General features: G+C 36.1%; 1 long non-coding RNA gene across 1 annotated transcript in view; it reads right to left on the reverse strand.

The window, feature by feature from the left end:
* The window catches only part of LOC111522134, a 680649-nt gene that overhangs the window by 323959 nt on the left and 343975 nt on the right, over positions 1–12715 (reverse strand). Inside the window, exon 2 of the long non-coding RNA XR_002725174.1 lies at positions 7603–7687. This is a non-coding gene — a long non-coding RNA (uncharacterized LOC111522134). The remainder of the gene's footprint in view (positions 1–7602; positions 7688–12715) is intronic.

The following is a 12715-nucleotide window of genomic DNA, read 5'->3' on the forward strand; positions in this document are numbered from 1 at the left end:
TTAGGGTTTAAGACAAGACTTTTTGTAAGACGTTATCTGTATGCTGAATTCCAATGGATGAGGAGGAGATGAACCAGTTAAAGAGTAGGAAAGACATTTCAAGCACATAAATAATTACACAGAATGCATTATGTAATGTGTCATTATTTCATTATTTATGTATTTATGTGCTTGAAGCAACATAAATAATAATACATATGATGGAAGCATATGCTATGTGAGAGAACAAGCAGGGAGTAGATATTTCTAGAGTATAAATTTCAAGGTGCAGAATGTTCAGAGGTAAATTAGAAAATTAAAAAGAGGCCAGGTCATAGAATACCATACTAAGGAATGTGGTTGATGTCTACAGGTAGTCAAAAATTTAAATTTTAAACATGGAAATAATTAAATAACCTTTTAAATTCTAGATAGAATTACACTGGCAGCAATTTGTAGCATGTCATAAAAATTTTTTAAATGTAGTGAAAAAACTGAAAAAAAATTATATCCATAATCTCACATAAGACATCTCTTAGGAGCTCCCCAAAATTGTAGTAGTTTTGAGGGATGGTGGAGATGCTATACTCATTGTCGGGACAGAGTCTGGAAAATATTGATTGTGATAGTTCACATGGTTGGATCAAACGCAGGTCACACAATTAAGTCTAATGTGTCAAACAGTAGTAGGTACGATCATAGAAACACAAGTAAAGCACAATGGAGACAAAAAGACAGAATTAATTTAGAGAGGCAGGAATGAACATCATGAAGGTGTGTAATTCCAAGTGATACACAAAAAACATACATATGGAATACGGAAGAGTTACATAAATAGAAGTTTAAAACACATCTTGGGGGTAGATTGCAAAAGGCATTAAATGTTTGGTCAGCAATTTTTAGTTTTCTTCTATAAAAGTTCAGAAATTATTTTTATCATATTTATTAGTTTCTGAATGTGTTTTACTTATTGTCATGGAAAAATGAAATTTTAAAAATGGAACTGCCATGGAGACATACAAAATTAGATGGAGGACAATATACTTAATTCATTTCTACATTTTATGATTATATGCATTAGGTAGTAGATTTAAAATCTTCTTCACCTCAGGAAATAGGAGAAAGAGAATACAGATCACATGAGAACTGAGGTCTTCACATTAAAATGTGTGTTACAATATATTCATTACATTTGTAACTGACCCATATAATGGATTGAAATGTTTATTGCAGTTATTAATTTGAAATGTCTACAGCATTAGGGTGGAGTAAGATGTCAAAACAATTTTGTGAAGTCTATATTCTGATTAAGAATATGTGTGCTGAGTTGTTCATTCATTCAAAGTAATCAGAGTCATCTTATGTTTGTATACCATATTAAATCATGAGAGTCCAGAGCATCTGGTAAACTGAAATTATTCTAGTATTCAGCTATAACAATAATAGTACAATGTGAAATCAGATAATACAAACTATAGGAACCTGTCAGAATTTGAAATATGCCCATGTTACAATACATGTTTTAAAATAAGTCCTGTGAGTTCAAATTAATACTCTTGTTTATATACAGAATAGCATCTTAGAATCACAACAACTTGATAAAGTAAGAAGACACCTTGACGATCATCTTTTCCAACCATTTCATTTTACAGATGAGGAAACTAATTTCTACGGTTTTGATTTCTTGCTGGTTCCTACTAAATTGCATTATTACCTTCATGCTATTGCTTGCAAAAGTAATATCATATTATTTACTGAATATGAATATGAAAAGTATGTATCACCACTACCACCCAATTCAGAAATTTAAATCCTAAGAGTCAAATCCTATAAACTCCTCAAGGTGGTGTCAAGTTCATTGCCAGAAAGGTCTCCTAACGGGGAGCCAGAAATGGTTAAGGTAAGGAGTGATGTTAGTGTGTAAAATGGAATGTTCTTCCCCCACCCCATGCCCAAGTCCCATGTTTCCTCCCTAAATGTGCAAACCTGTCTGCCACTGTTCAATCTAGAAAAAGAGCTGATGGAAAGCCTTTGTTATCATTTGGAGGGTCCAGATAAATATATAATGCCTATAGATTGTCCAGACATTTAAATTGGGGGGGTAATTTTTAACACCTACCTGCATTTGTCGTGTTAAAACTCTGCTGTGCTATTAGCAGTCCCTGAAGTTCTGAGAGCCATCCAGCTACACTGGCTAATTTAGGCAACATCCTCCCCCACATCCCACCATATCGCTTTTTTCACTGAAAGTATTTATTCAAACTACTCTATGAGCTTCTGGCTATGTTTTAGATTCTATCTTCTCTTGACCACTTTATTTACACTTCTTGACTCTTTCTACTCTAAAAGTCCCAGCCTACCAGTCCTCTCTTTTTTTGACCTTCCCAGAACTCAGAAATCTAGCCTTTCTGTAAACTCAGAGTATTTTTTAATCTCCATCTCATTTAATTTTATATGATCATAACTTGTTATTTAACTGCTTAATGAGAATATTTTGTTTTCTTAAACTAGATTAAAAGCCTCTATAGGGCAAAACACTGTATGCATTTCATATCCCTTGATACCTACCAGCATGCTAAGAATATTGTAGGTCCTCAATAAATGTTGATGTTAAACCATGACATTTTGTGTACACTACTGTCTATATAGTGATATAGTGATATATTCTGAAAAAATCAATATTTTATTAATTCAGTACTCCATAGTATAGACATGACTATAGGGGATTAATTTGACAAAAATAAAAGTTTTATATTATTCTTTATTTTTTCTTCTTCAGAGGCAAAGCCATAGATTCACAGTGGTCAAAACTCATTCAAAAGGAGCTATCTTAAAAATAACATTAAAGGAAAATGTTTTCTATTCTAAAAAGTCTGCATGTATTTCATGAATGAAGAACCATTTTCTTAATTGTACTGATAAGACTGAAGAGAGGTAGTGAGGTGTAATGTCATTAGCATAGGCTCATTAGATAGACAAGGGGTCAGGTTGCAGCTCACTTATTTATCAGCAGTGTGACTTTGGGAACATTATTTACCTTGCTGAGTCTGTGTCCTTATGTATAAAATGGTGACAATAATATGTCTTTCATTTTGTCTAAGAAACGTTAATGAAATAACGAATGTAAATACTTCGTTGGTGGTATCTGCCAAGCCAAAACTTAGATAAAATTTTCAGCTATGTGTGCTGAATATGGGAGTTTGTAACATCACTACATCGATTAGGTCTATATCAGACACACGTACACTGATTGTCTCTTGCACATATTGACATGCATGGAAGAGAGAACTTGCAGAGAGAAAGGTTTGTTTAATACCTCCATGGGCAATGAGAGGAGGAAAAGAGTGATAGAGAAGTAAACACGATGTCTGTTCATTACAATAGTAGCATCCAAATATGGCCATCAACCATTCTTCCCTTCCTAGACACACATAACAGACACTCCTCACATTAAGAGGTGCAGTCTTTTCCCCTATTTTTTGAAACTAGGCTGGCCTTGTGATCTGCTTTGATCAAAAGAATATGGTGAAAATGACATTCTGGGCCTTCTAAGCTCAGTCTTTAAGAAGTATATCAGCTTCTGCAGTCTCCCTCTTGGAAAACTCCATCTTGGACACTAGCCACCATGTTGTGAGGAGGCCCAATCTAGAAGAGTAAATAAGTGGAGGCCACATGGAAAGAAGCTCTGGAGAATGAGTGACCCACCTTGGATATTCCAGTTCCAACTGTGCATTCAGCTGAATGAACTCACATAAGTGATCCCAACCAACATCATATGGAGCAAAAGAGCTGTCCATTAAGGCATTTGCCATACCTTAATTTCTGACCCACAGAATATTAAGAAATGATAAATAGTTGTTATTTCAAGCCACTAAATTTGTGGATGCCTTTTTACACATCAATTGGTATTCAAAAATCTCCCCACACTTAAAAATTATATCTAACCTCTGTTTTAAAAAAGGAGGTTTGTTATCCATCGAAGTAGAACTCAGGCTTTCTCGAGTTCAGTGAGGCCTTGAGGGTATACTGTGTGTTGTACAATGTGGGAGGATTTATAGCCTTGGGGGCCCTCAGGCATTGTACCCTTATAGGAAGCAGCATATTCCAGAGGCAAGGACAGCAGTGGGAGAAGAAAAGGGCCTCACTGGGATGACCTTCCGGGGGCAATTGCTACAAGAAAGCCTATGTATAGTTAAAAGACCACAACTGTCCCTGATCACATGGAAGCCTTCTCCAGATGCTGCCACAAACAAATGGGAAGGGGTCTTGGAGCACAGGTTGAGGATCTGTGACAAGTGCAGTGACAAGCTAGTAAGTGTTATAAATATGACCTTGCAATGAATCAATCTGCAAAAAAAAAAAAGAGAAAGCAAGTTCCAAAGATGCAACTCTAATTGATTCAGCTTAGAATAGACCCCACCTTTGGATCAATTAAAAATAGAGGGATTTTACTGTATGAATATGGCTACTCCCAGCTATGCCATGGTACTACATGGATGGGAGGCGTTGGGGGGAGTACATAACTGTTAGTAGTTCCATTGTGTGTATCTATTAGAGCTTATTTTCTGAATTGCAATGATGTATTAACTTAACTTTTACTGAAGATTGGGATTATCTCTACATCCCTAGAGCATGGGAAGCCCCTGGTACTACAGTCATTTAATAAACATTAGTTCTGTTTTTCCTGCACTTAACTGGTACATTCCACACCTGTCACTGCTCCTGTTTCTAGCAGTATGGCCATGTGATGTGGATTATTCGTGACGGTGAGTGAGGTGTATTTATCTCTTGAACATTTTTCAAATTATTTCCTTTTTTTTCTTTTTCTTTTTTTTTTTTTTCTTTTTTTGAGACAGTCTCTCCCTGTCACCCATGCTGAAGTGCAGTGGTGCGATCTTGGCTCACTGCAAGCTCCACCTCCTGGGTTCACACCATTCTCCTGTCTCAGCCTCCTGAGTAACTGGGACCGCAGGCGCCCACCACCACGCCTGGCTAATTTTTTATATTTTTAGTACAGATAGGGTTTCACTGTGTTAGCTAGGATGGTCTTGATCTCCTGACCTCGTGATCTACCCTCCTCAGCCTTGCAAAGTGCTGGGATTACAGGTGTGAACCACCGTGCCTGGCACAAAGTACTTTCACATAGGTATAGAATTTATCTCTATGCAGTGATATAGGCAATATATTTTTTTTTTTTCTTTTTTGAGATGGAATTTCACTCTTGTCACCTAGACTGGAGTGCATTGGCACTATCTCGGCTTACTGCAACCTCCACCTCCTGGCTTCAAGTGATTCTCCTGCCTCAGCCTCCCGAGTAGCTGGAATTACGGGTACCTGACACCACACCAGGCTAATTTTTTTGTATATTTAGTAGAGATGGGGTTTCACCATGTTGGCCAGACTGGTCTCGAACTCCTGACCTCAAGTAATCTGCCTCCCTCGGCCTCCCAAATTGCTGGGATTACAGGTGTGAGCCACTGTGCCTGGCGAGACAATATTATTTTAACCTCTCAGCAGAAAAAGATTCAAAGAGTTTGTATACCTTATGTATGGATTTTCTGAGGGTCAGAGGAAGCTGGATCACTGTGTAACATCCGGTGTAGGAAGTCAGGATACCGGGTAAGGCAGGATCCAAGACAGAATCACACATAAAGGGAGCTCGGCTTGGCTCTGGCAAGTTTCTGAGGTGTAAGGTGAGGTTAATAATCAGCATATTCTGTGATTCTGAGAGTAACAGGCAGAACTGGGCCACATGCACCATGCTGGTTGCTTTGAGTGGATGAAGAATTTTGTTATTAGCAGGGCTGCCCCACTTAAAACAGTTCCCAGCTGGAGTTTTCAAGAGAGGAATGTGTAGCTACCTAAGGAAGTCTGACAGTATGGTGAGACCTTGACAGCGTTTGAGACGCAGAACACCCTAAACTCTGGGCAGTTCTTTCAATCCTCATGATCTGTACTTAGCCCAATACACACCATCTCACCACAACTGCAGATGTGCCTTGCCTCTTAGTCTAGGCTGCCATTTTTCACTGTAAAACCCTGGGCCACTTTATTAACCCTTCTGATACCAAATTTCTTCCCTTGTAAAATGAGATCATGCTGTCTTTCTCAGAAGTGGAAGAGTGGCTAAAACAACATGCAAAGCATTGATCCTAGTGCCTGGTAAGAGGAAGCCTTCCTATACTTCACCTCCCCAGCCTCTTCAGTGGCAGTAGTAAAAGACTTCAAATCCCTCTTAGTCTTATTACTTTATTAATAATGGCAAACTTCTAACTTGAAAACAATTTTTCTTCCTTCTTCTCCCTGAAGACTCTAGGCCTCTTGGAATATTTATTTTAGAATGAAGCTGTTGCAGCAATACATCACACACACCACATCTTAACTTGGGAAAGTTCCTTAACCTTTTTAAGCCACAGTGTTTTTATCTTTAAAATGGGTATAACAATGGCTCCTCCCTCCTAGAGTCGTAAGGATTCGTTGTACACTTAGCACTGATGTAAATGTAAAACACTCAGCACAGTACCTATTGCATAGTAAGTACACAACTACTGTTGACTAGCGTTCTGATTAAGCCTCGGTTTACTCACCTACAGATTGGGTATTGAAATATCTACTTTGAAGGGTATTTTGAAAATTAAAATGGAGATTGTTCATAGAAATATGTATAGATTAATAACCGGTACATTGTAAGCACCCAGCCAAAGATTATTCATCTCTTCTTCTTATAAAATAGTTATAATATTATTCATCTCTTCTTCTCATAAAATAGCTTAATTATAATAGGTGCTCAACCAAATGCAAATCTTTACTGGTCATGAGTACCAGTATTTATTTCCAATGAAAGAAGATTCCTGTTACTTAGGAATCAGGAGATAAGAATCCCTGGTTTTGTGGAGAAGGGGCAGGTTATTTAAGAAAAGGTAAGGCGATTTAAGGGTTTTGATATGCAAAGTCATATTCTCAACAGTGAAAAGAAATTTAAAATTACTATCTGCCAACCAATACGTAGTAGGCTTTAAGGTGACACTATAAAACAACTGTCATAGGCTCTGATATCCCAGCCATACCCATGCAAGTGCAACCAAAAAGCCAGTTTACACCATGTGGATGTAATCTTGCTCCATTTCCCTACATTTCTGAGAAGAAAGGAATTATTAATTGTTGTTTACTATGATACTTACTATATAAGTGAGCTAGGCTACACCATAATTTCTGGCCTGAGTTCAAAGATTGGCAAAAACAACTTTGCTTAAGGTGCTTTCTATTTGATTTTCTACCAAATCAGCAACATAAAAACTACACGAATGATAGAAATCAGTGAGAAAACAAACCTCTTGATCCTTTCCAGAAGTTAGATGATCAACCATGTGGATGCAGGAGCTGAGTTCTCTACATTAAGCTAGAAAATGGGCTTGTCAATATTCAAAGGTCTCATTTGGTTATATGTGTCAATTTTTGCTATGCCACAGTTACATGCTTTAGTGTTCTTATTGCTTCATCTAGATTACAAAAATACTTGGCCATGTGTGGCCTGCCAAAATATGTGATTATCCACTTTGTAGCACAACAACTTGTATTAGACTTTGATTGTTAGCGTGTAATCATTTTTGAGTAGTTACTCACCTTTATATAAAGAATTGCAGAATAAACATTGTTCTTGTTATGAATCTTCCACACAGAAAGTATCCAAGAGGTAAAATATTGGCATCTAAAATTAAAAGAACAAAAAATGCATAAGCTGTTTAATGTACAGATAAAAGGAGAATTCAATGTTTTCTTCATAAGGAATTCATTTCCTAAGAAATAGCTTTAATTAAAAATCTCTGATAAATAAAACAGAGAATTTTAAAGCATTTTTGACAAAAGATTTAATAATTTAAAGATCCAGTTCTTTTCATTTGAAATAACGTAAAAATGTAAATCTCATTTACTTAAATGTGATCATGTAGCCCTATAGAATTGTCTTTAAAATAAAAAAAACCCCATGGTTATTTTATCGAACAAGACTAGGGACTTTACAGCAAAGAGAAATGAAATGTAAAGCACTGTGAAATAAAATCAGGTATATGATTGAAAGATAAATTTGTAAGAATATTTTCTAATGCTAATGAAGTATAATTTAGAAAAAAATTCTATAATCTTAGAAATTCTTTAACTTTTGTGCAGATAGATGTAGAGGACTACTAAAAATGCAAAGCCTTAAACCAAGAGGTGAAATTTGAGAAAAACTAATTCAAAGAAATTAAAAAGGAAAATGTTTAATTTGGAAGAAATAGCTATTGTGAAGCTGACATCCTGATAGGCGGTGAGGTTTTGCAAATGTGGTTCTGTTATATTACCATTCAAATCTTTTTAACTCCATAGTTAATGAGCTAGGCAAATGCTTAATCCTTGCTTCATTCTGTGGTCAAAGGGAAATTTGCAGTTGATATGTATCATTTTGTTACATACTCCATGCTCTCATTTGTACTTGGAAATAGAGAAAGAGAAGAAAGAACATTGGCTCTTTCTTCCTATTGCCAGAAATTTTTCTTTTACTGTACCTGATTGTGTCTTATACAGAGAAAGTACTCTGGTAGTTCAGAAAGAAGATGGGACAATAGGAAATGTTTGAAATGACTAAGGATAAACATCTACCAGCATTTTGTCTTGTATCTTAATCTGATAACATCAAGCAATTTTCAAGTTTCCTTGAAAATTCTGGCTCCTAGAGCTACTTAATTATACTGTAAAAGCTTTCTTCAACCACAAGGATGAGTATGGATAATAATAATAATAATAATGATAATAGCCTATACCAAAAATTGGTCTACAAATAAATACTTGTTGCTTATAAATTCTCATACCAATAATCTGAATTTCTACTGAAATATCATTTACTGTATTCAAAATGTGTCACAAAATAATAAAACATTAATTATTATATATTGAATGTTTATTTATTAGGAAACCCTTGTTGATGTAGGACAACATCATTTAGCCATTACATTTTGTTTTGTCCTTAAAGAATCTGCAGAAAACAAGAGATGAAAAAAAGATTTTTTAAAAAAATTCTCCTACATCTCTTTTATTCATTAGATACCTAAGGAATAACTCCTGAGAATGGAGCAAGTAGTACATTAGTTGTACAAACAAAATTCTATTCTTAAATTGATTTCAAAATAGCCCAGGACAACTGACCCAATGCTCTTGGATAGTCTTAGCTCAGAGGAAACCTTCTACATGAGATGTAGAATCTCACAGGGCTTCCCTACCACCCTTTCTTATTATCAAATTACTTCAGTGCTTCATACTCTTTTATTCCATGTAGCAAAGCCTTGGGAAATTAGCATTTCACCATCACCTTTTGTCTTGTGGAAGTAAAAAAGGTATAAATAAAATAAATTGGCTTCATTTGATTAATTTTCATATTGGCACAAATATCTTCCTCTGAGCAACTGAAAACATTTCCCCTTGCAGTTTGAAAATGGGCTTTATAAAAATTCACCTTCCCTTTTGGATAAGGTTCCAAAATGTTTAAGAGCAACAACAACGGTGGCAGCAGCATTCTCACCACCATGTTAGCTATTTATGAATGTGTGCACACATGACCACATATGAATGTATAGGATGTTGGATTATCATCATGCAAATAACCACGATTCCAAAGAGTCTCAGAAGGAAGAATTCAAATTGTTTTTGTAGTTATAGGCTGAATTTTCTGTGTTCTACTCCCATCTCTAGCGAATAGTGATTTGAGTTTTTGACATGAAGTCTTAAAATATGTCTCTCTGACACCCTTGCCATGACCATTAAGCATCAGAAGTCAATAAATTAAGAAACATAAGTTACAATGTATGAGAAATTATTTTTTTTAGTGGTGCTGCCTCTGGAGCTACTGATAGGTATTGACAGGCAAAAGGAGAAATATCTGGAATCTGAGCTCTCCGTCCTCCATACTTCACACAGAGTAGTCACACACATATTTGCTCTGTGAATTGGGATCATACAGAAGACTTAATTTGCTTTAAACCAGTGGTTAGCTGCTCAAGAAATATTTAAGTAACATTTGTTTTTAGAAATTAGTTTTTAAAGAGAAAATATGGTTCAAAGAGGTGGTAATTGACCCAAAATGACACAGCTAGTTAGAAACAAACTCTCCCGCTTATGTTTATCCCACTCCAACCTTAGTGTTTTTACAGAGATGACTCTGAATACCTTGAATTGATTCCAAGTCCTTCTCTAGTGGTTCTCCAGTGTAGTCTAATATGCTTCAAAACTCAGCTTAAATTACCTTTTTATGATGGAGACTTCCAGTGCTCACACATATCCAATTCTCCTCTTCTGAGCTTATAGGTGGGTCAAACATTCTCACTCCTTTGTAGTTAGGTTGAGCCATATAACATCACAATACATTGTGAGTTGAAGTTATGTGAGTTACTTCACTGCTAAACCACTCCAATGTAAGATCCTCTGGTACTCTGTCCTCCATTTAAGTAACTGAGAAGGCTATATGTTTCCAATATGGTGATGCCTGTTTCAGCCTGGGCTTTGGGAGATTAAGTGGAGCTGATACTCCCTCAACCCACAACGGATTGTACCATGAGCTAGAAGTAAATTGTTGGTATGGTAAGCCACTGGGATGCCAGGGCTAACTGGTTACTGAAGCATAACCTACCATGTCTAATTAATGCATGTTGGCAGGATTTGCTGAATGACAATTGAAGCTGGTTTCCTGGCAGCCAAAATTTCTAACAGGCATTGCCAATGGCATATTCATACATGAAGAGCCCCAAACCAGTTTTGCCATCTTTAGTTTCTATCAAAAGTGAAGAAACACCCAAAAGAAGGGCATAAAGCAAGATCTCTTAATGATCATTTCTTATGAAAATAATAAAGGATTCTTGAAGAAATAGGTGATTCCAGGTTTCAGGCAGGAATGATTATTTTAGACATTTTTTGTCAGAAAGAGAGGAAGCTATAAGGCTTTTGGAGACATGTCAAAGACAGGCAGTAGTCTATTTAAAAAGCTCTCAAGTCAATTAGGGTAAAAAGGGTAATGTCTGTATTATGGATTGAAAAATATATCATATTTTTAATTCATTTAAGACATTATTCTTTTTATCCCAATTGACTTTTTCAATCCATGAGTTCATAATTATACTAAAATCCCCACATTGATCAACACTAGAGGTTGCTAGGATACCAAATTATTATTCTAAAAGGTGCCCAAGAAAAAAGGTAGAAAGAGAGAAAGAAATGAAATATATGATAACTTTCTTTTTGAACTATATTTTATGGTAAACAATGAGTTAACAAAAACATTTCTATGTTGAAGAATTCTAATGATAGCAGAAGCAACGGTAGAATTAAGAATGTACCATTTTGCAACCCCTACTGAAATAATGTATCAAGCCAATAATAATCAATGGCTACTAAAATTCTTAAAGAAAAGACATTTCTTACATGATGCCTACAAGATGGTAGAATAAGCATTTACAGCACTTATTCCCATACAGAAACATCCATTTGAACAACCATCCATTCAGGAGAACACCTTCACAAAAGCTAAGAAATTCAGATGAAAGATTTTATCACCTGAGTATAGCACAGAAATAAGAAAAGATGCATTGAAGAAGAAGACAGAAAGGACAATTTCACTTTAGGAGTGTCACCACTTTCCCAAGTCCACACAGTTCAACTAGGGGAGAGACAGCCTCAATATATTAAAAGGAAAGTAAAATGAACACCCGACTACATGAACCTCAACACCAGGCCATCCTCTGTGAACCCCAGCACCAGGCCAACTCCTGCAGACTTGGGCTCCAGACCAGCCCCAGTGTACCAAACCTGCAGACTGGACTTGACAAACCCAGGCTTTAGATCCACCCCTGTGTCTGGCCAGTCCCTGAAGTGTCGGATTCCAGACTGGTCCCCAGGTCTCCAAGCCCCACGATCCATACAAGGGAACCACTATAGCATTATCAGTGAATTTCTCAGCAGAAATCTTGCAGGCTAGGAGAGAGTGAGATGATATATTCCAAAGTGCTGAAAGGAAAAAAAAAAGGTTTTCAACCAAGAATACTACACCCAACAAAGCTATCCTTCAGAAAGAATACTCATATAAACAAAATCAGAAATGAAAGAGGGGATATCACAACTGGTGCCACAGAAATACAAAGAATCGTAAAAAACTACTATGAGCAAGTATATGCCAACAATTGGATAACCTAAAAGAAATTGATAAATTCCTAGAAACATATGACCTATCAAGACTGAATCGTGAAGAAATAGAAAACCTGAATAGACCAAAAATGAAGAAAGAGATTGACTCAATAATAAAGTTCCTTACAAAGAAAAGCCCAGAACCTGATGGCTTCTTAGCTGAATTCTATAAAATATTTAAGGAACCAATCCTTCTCATACTCTTCCAAAAAACTGGAGAAGCATTAATACTTCTAAGTTCATTTTAGGAGGCCAGCATTAGCCTGATGCCAAAGCCAGGCAAGGACTCTGGAAGAAGACTACAGGCCAATTTCCCTAATGAACATAGTTATAAAAATTCTTAAAAAATACCAGCAAACTGAATTCAAAGGATCTTTCAACATAAGCAGGTGGGATTTATCCCTAGGATACAAGGATGGTTCAACATATGCAAATAAATAAATGTAATACATCATATTAACAAAATGAAGGACAAAACCCACATGGAAAACAAGAATTTAACAAAATTCAATATTCTTTTGTGATAAAAGCT

This window comes from Piliocolobus tephrosceles, chromosome X, assembly GCF_002776525.5.
Source record: "Piliocolobus tephrosceles isolate RC106 chromosome X, ASM277652v3, whole genome shotgun sequence".
NCBI lineage: Eukaryota > Metazoa > Chordata > Mammalia > Primates > Cercopithecidae > Piliocolobus > Piliocolobus tephrosceles.